The 6,880-nt window shown below is 40.1% G+C and overlaps 1 pseudogene; it reads left to right on the top strand.

Moving 5' to 3' along the window:
- The first annotated feature begins 1,545 nt into the window (after positions 1-1,545).
- Positions 1,546-3,065, top strand: LOC133760861 (ras GTPase-activating protein-binding protein 1-like; annotated as a pseudogene).
- Positions 3,066-6,880: the final 3,815 nt, after the last annotated feature.

Here is a 6,880-nt window from a genome sequence, read left to right as displayed (position 1 = left end):
GACACCACTCAACCTACAACACCAAGTACTACTTACAATACTTTCTCTTAAAGGAGACTTGTAACTTCAAATCCACCAACCCAGAAGAACTCTGTAAAAATCACTTTTCTGAGAACTGTCCCTTATGTGTCCTAGTTTACTTTATCTAGCTTCTCAGCCAGCTCCTGATAGCCTCAATTGAGAAATCCCTCTTGGGATTGCTTTAGCTGTCACTCTAGGTCTAATTAGGAGAGCCACTTGGTGACCTGAAGCTTTTGTCCCCAGTAGGCCTCCAGTTCTGCTTTTCTTGTATCAGTACCTGCCTCTGATGATGATTTCCTCCCTGGAGCCTGACTTCGTCCTCATTTTACCTTCATTAATTCTCTGTTGGCATAAGTGATAGTGATAACAGCTCATACTTATTGGAAGCTCTTGTGAGTCAGGAGTTATAGCAAATACTTTACAGGTATTGCCTTATTTAATCCTCACAACAGTCCTCTATGGTAAACTGGCCATTTTACAGATAAGGAAACTGAGATTCAAAGAAGTTAAGTTTTCCCAAATTGAATATCTAGGAAAAGGTAAGGCCAGAATATAAATCTAAGTTTGCTTAACACTAAAGTTGCTTTCTAATCGTGCTCTGAAAGAGCACAGTGCCACAACAATGGTGGGGTAGGGAGGGAGACGAGACCATAAATGAAATAATGATAGAAAGTAAAATGATTGAAATGAGAGAGGTTAACAATGTGGAGATGAGGAATGATATTAATCCCCATGGGAGTTACCATGGAAGACTTCTCAAAAATCATAGTTCATCAAGCATATGTGGAAACATGTGCAGAGACAGTAAAAGGGTGTCAGGAAAGCCTTGTATAGCAAGCATGAGTTTGAAATCTTAAAGATGATAGAGGAATGGAGATGAGAACAGGGGAATATGACACTAACAATCCTTATTTAAGTGGGACAATGACATAATCCATTCACTCTGAAGGCAATATGGGGAGATTAGAGAGACACAAATTAAGAGATAGGGGACGTAGGAGGGTCTATTGCATGAAATACGCAATAAATGATGAAGCGGGGGTTAAGATGGTGGAGGAAGGAATGGAGAGAAGGGAGAAGATTTCAGAGAGAGCAGTATAAACTCTGCACTTGGGACTGAATTAACATGAGCTTGAAGAAAAGTGAAAGCAATAAAATACTTTTCAAGTCTCCAGTCTGATACCTGGATGCACAGTAGTATTATTCAATAAAATAGGGAACAGAAAGGAAAACCAGGTGTGGGGAAGGTAGGGGTCAACTATGTCTTTAATCTGAATATGTTCAGATTGAGATATTGTATGTTGTGTAAGCAGAGATATCTATACAGAAGTTGGATCCATGGTCCTGTAAGTCAAGGGAACATTATAATTCCCTCCACACAAGATGTTCTTGCTCTGCCTCTCTCCTCATCCCTCCACAGTCTATTCTATCCATGGTAAGTTGGATTGTGTCACTCCTCGACTTCCTAACAATGCCTACCCATATCTTCAATGTAAAAAGCCAGATCTTGTGTGCTGACGCAGTTGCGTGAGCGATTTCTGCTTCCCTCTGTGCGGTGGAGCAAGGCTTGTTCCTCTCCCACTCAGCCACGCAGGTTCGACATTTTTTTTTTCCTCCCCAAGGTTGAATTGACCAAAGCAATGGTTATGGAGAAGCCTAGTCCCCTGCTGGTCGGGCGGGAATTTGTGAGACAGTATTACAAACTGCTGAACCAAGCCCCAGACATGCTACACAGATTTTATGGAAAGAACTCTTCTTACATCCATGGGGGGTTGGATTCAAATGGCAAGCCAGCAGATGCAGTCTATGAATAGAAAGAAATCCATAGGAAGGTGATGTCACAGAACTTCACCAATTGCCACACCAAGATTCGCCATGTTGATGCTCATGCTACTCTAAATGATGGTGTGGTGGTCCAAGTGATGGGGCTGCTCTCCACTAATAACCAGGCTTTGAGGAGATTCATGCAGACATTTGTCCTTGCTCCTGAGGGTTCTGTTGCAAATAAATTCTATGTTCACAATGATATCTTCAGATACCAAGATGAGGTCTTTGGTGGCTTTGTCACTGAGCCCCAGGAGGAATCTGAGGAAGAAGTAGAGGAACCTGAGGAAAGGCAGCAGACGCCTGAGGTGGTACCTGATGATTCAGGAACTTTCTATGACCAGACTGTCAGCAATGACTTGGAAGAACACCTAGAGGAGCCCGTTACTGAACCAGAGCCTGATCCTGAACCAGAACCAGAACCAGAACCAGAACCTGTCTCTGAAATCCAAGAGGAAAAGCCTGAGCCAGTATTGGAAGAAACTACTCCTGAAGATGCTCAGAAGAGTTCTTCTCCAGCACCTGCAGACATAGCTCAGACAGTACAGGAAGATTTAAGAACATTTTCTTGGGCATCTGTGACCAGTAAGAACCTTCCACCCAGTGCAGCTGTTCCAGTTACTGGGATACCACCTCATGCTGTTAAAGTTCCAGCTTCACAACCCCGTCCAGAGTCTAAGCCTGAATCTCAGATTCCACCGCAGAGGCCTCAGAGGGATCAAAGAGTGAGAGAGCAACGAATAAACATTCCTCCCCAGAGGGGCTCCAGGCCAATTCGTGAGCCTGGAGAGCAAGGTGATGTTGAACCCCGAAGGATTGTGAGACACCCTGACAGTCACCAGCTCTTCATTGGCAATCTGCCTCACGAGGTGGACAAATCAGAACTGAAAGATTTCTTTCAAAATTATGGGAATGTGGTGGAGTTGCGCATCAACAGTGGTGGAAAGCTGCCCAATTTTGGTTTTGTTGTATTTGATGATTCTGAGCCTATTCAGAAGGTCCTTAGCAACAGGCCCATCATGTTCAGAGGTGAAGTCCGTCTGAATGTGGAAGAGAAGAAGACTCGAGCTGCTAGGGAGGGAGATCTTCGCGATAACCGCCTGCGGGGACCTGGAGGCCCTCGAGGTGGGCTGGGTGGTGGAATGCGAGGCCCTCCCCGTGGAGGCATGGTGCAGAAACCCGGATTCGGAGTGGGAAGGGGGATTGCTCCACGGCAGTGAATTGCCCATCGCTGATCATCACATAGCCGTACAAACCCCAGCTCCTGCAGGGTGGTGAATTTCTTCAACCAGCCTTTCGTATCTTGGAGTATGAGCTAGTCTGTTATAAACTGCTTACGTTTGTACAACTTCACTTCTCTTGTGTTAATGGTGTGTGCTCCCTTTCCCTCGCCTTCCCTTTAGTCCTTCACTTCCAATTTTGTGGAATGATATTTTAGGAGTAATGGATTTATAAAGAAGATAAAGGCAAAAGACTGAATTTCCTTGCTTACACTTTGCATATACAGACTGGATTTTTTTAAAATAGCCATTTCCCCAAAGGAATGTGTCTTGCTTATTACTGACATTTGGTATGTTTCATTCATTGGAATATTTCTTTTTTTCTACATGTTTCAGAAACCTGTGAGAAACAGGATTTGATAAACATTTTGAAGGCAAGAAAAATCCAATTGTTCTATGAGAGTCATGACCTTCTGGTGTAGAAAAGTTGCCTCTGGAAAATTTAACAAGTTTCATTTTCTCTAGTATGGCTAAAAACTGAATAAAAGGTGTTAATAGAGTTAATTTGTTTTGGTATGTGATCACAAAACAATTCTGAAACACTGTTTCTACCACTAAAACTTAAATTGTGAGATAGGTTTTAAATGTGTAATATGCAACTGATGAGCTTTTCTTGAACTGTTAGAATTTTTTTGAAGTAGAATTTTTTTCATGTTTAATTTGTATTTGTAAAAAAAAAAAATAGAAAACAAAAACAAAAAAGTCCCGAAATCCAAATAACAAAAAAACAGAGCAAAACTATTGTGCCTTCTCTTTGACTCCAGTCTTGACAATTGTTTAAACAAAAATAAATTAAAAAAAAATTCTAGATTTGTTTTTACCAGGTTAAGAGTATGTGGGAAATTGTAGAATCCCTTTATCATCACCTTGTTTGTTTGTCATCTGCTAACATTTGTTATGCCTTATTCTAGAATTGAGTCTCAAACTGGAATGCCTTTGAGGACAGATATTTCTATAGAGGTCCTTTGACCTAAATAGTTCTGCATTTGTATTAAGTTTTATTTTGATATCTAACCGGATTCCTAATCATAGCCCATAAGAAGGAATGTGACTTTAATATTGGACTTCACTGATATACTTGAGTGTCTGCAATTTTTTTTTTCCTTTAAATCATAGCCTTACGGTAAATTTTCAAAAAAAAAAAAAAAAAAGCCAGATCTTATCTACTATCTACAAGGTCTGACATAAACAGCTGCCTACTCTCTCTCGGAACTTATCCCCTTCTTCTCTTCCTCTTGAGTGCCCCCATCTAGCCAAACTAGCCCCTTTGTTATTTTCAAGCCAAGCAAATTCCATCTTTAGAGAGACACTTGCTTTGCTTCTGCCAGGAACATTTTCTGCTCCAGATATACCTAGAGTGGGTTCTCTCACTTCCTATAGCTGTTTATTCAAAATGCATCTTCTTTCTCAGTGGAGCCTTCCTTGACCACTACATCTAAAACTTCACTTCCCTCCTGGCATCTTATCTATTATTTCATCAGCTTTATTTTTTTTTTCTTCTTTGTACTTATCACTATTTAACTTACACTAAGTCTTACTTACGTATCTTGTTTTTCATGGGAGCAGGCTTTTGTCTGCTTTATCCATTGCTCTGTCCCCAGTGTCTAGATTGGTGCCTTGTACATAGTAGGCATGCAATAAATATTTGTGAAAGATGAATTAATGGAAAGATTTGGTCATTGATAATAGATTTCACTTATTTATCTAGCAAGTATTTCTTAAATAGTATGTGCCAAACAAATTTTCAGGATTCTGAAAAATAACAAACTAGGCCATATGTCTGCCATTGTGAAGCTATCTTCCTAGTAAGAGAGATCAAAAATAGATGGTGATAAGCACCAGGGAGAAACATGAAGTGGGCTAAGGAGGTGGCTTCCTGAATCACGAACCTAAGATGCTGGAGTCCTGTGTGTGTGAGGGATCACATATATGTTGTGATATAAGGAAACAGCAACATTTAATGGATTGATTGAAGAAGAAGAAGAAACCATCAAGAAGTTTGTTTAAGAAATAGAAGGAAAGCAAGTATAGATCAGAATCACAGAAGTCAAAGAAGTGAACGATCTCAGGAAAGAAGGAGTCATCAACAATGTCAGACTTGTAACTCATAGAGGACAAGCACTATAAGGACAAAATGTGTTTTTGAGAATTTGTCATTCAAATGAATTTACAAAGATCGATTTCAGTGGAAGAGTGAGATCAGAAGCCATATTACTGTGTGCCAAAAAGAAAATTAGTTATGTGGAGGTCTACACAATGGGTATGATCCACTCTTCCAAGAATCTCTGCTTCAGACAACAATGAACAGATAATAACATAAGAAAGAACTAAGAAGGTAGCTAGAGGGACTCTTGGAAACTGCATTATAACTATTTTGGTTATAATCAGGGACTTGAAGACAGCTCTCTCTTGCATGTGTACACATGTGTATACATGGGTCTGTACATATGCTCCCATATATAATACACACCCACCCTACATTTGACTCATTAATTAAGAAATTTAATTTTCAAAGAAAAGTAAGGTTTTTAGGAGCTTCACTATTTATTATAGTTTGGGCCAAGATTAGTGGTCAACAAGCTTCAGTTTAGTTTGGTCAACAGGTTTAATGAAAACATAGATAAGTCATGGGGTATATATTAAAAACAGGAATGATAGTAACAACAGGAATAATAGAAGCAGCTAACATAGATTGAGTACCTATATGGAGTTGAACACTATGCCAAATATTTTAAATGTAGTTTGCATTTTTGAGATGTGGAAACTGAGGGTCAGAGATGTATATGACTTGCCCAGGGTTACAAAACTGGAGCTGAGATTCAAACCCAAATTGGTTTAACTTCCAACATTCTAATTCTATTATTCCAGACTGCCTGCAACACAATGCCTTAGTGTCCTATGCTAGTTCAACTTAGGGATAGACCCCAAAGGGATGAAAGACCAATATTTAAAAAATAAAACCATATAAAAACTGGAATGAGGGGCCGGCGCTGTGGCACAGAAGGTTAATGTCCTGGCCTGAAGAGCCGGTATCCCATATTGACGCTGGTTTGAGACCTGGCTGCTCCACTTCTGATCCAGCTCTCTGCTATGGCCTGAGAAAGCAGTAGAAGATGGCCCAAGCCCTTGGGCCCCTGCACCCATGTGGGAGACCAGGAAGAAGCTCCTGGCTCCTGGCTTCAGATCAGCACAGCTCTGGCCCATTGTGGCCAATTGGAGAGTGAACCATCGGATGGAAGATCTCTTTCTCTATCTCTGCCTCTCCTCTGTCTGTGTAACTCTGACTTGCAAATAAATAAATAAATCTTTTTTTAAAAAACTGGAATGAATACACGAATAAGTTTTTATATAACCTGATGGTGAGAAAAACTGTACTGTGATGAAAATTGAGAAATAGGGGAAATATTAAAAATTTTGAGCATATAAAATTAAAGACTTTCAAACTGGGAATATATTTAAGCTGCATATAAGGAGATGAATCCTCGATGTATAAAGAATTTTGAAAAATAGAAAAGTACCAAAAACATTATAGGAAACCAGATATGAGCAAGACAAGAAATGCACTGTATTAGTAATCTATTTTAAAGCAGCAATGTACTACAGAATTCAGCAGCTTAAAACAATGATTATTTGTCTCACACCTTGTGTAGCTTAGGGATCCAGGTCCAGCTTGTCTTCGGACCTGGGCTCAGGGTCTCTCCTCATAATCCAGGCATAATCTTGGGTTGACACCATCTCCAGTTTTCAAGAAGAAA

This window comes from Lepus europaeus, chromosome 5, assembly GCF_033115175.1.
Source record: "Lepus europaeus isolate LE1 chromosome 5, mLepTim1.pri, whole genome shotgun sequence".
Taxonomy (NCBI): domain Eukaryota; kingdom Metazoa; phylum Chordata; class Mammalia; order Lagomorpha; family Leporidae; genus Lepus; species Lepus europaeus.
The sequence above is the reverse complement of the archived record's forward strand: the minus strand, read 5'-3'. Positions and strand labels throughout refer to the sequence as shown.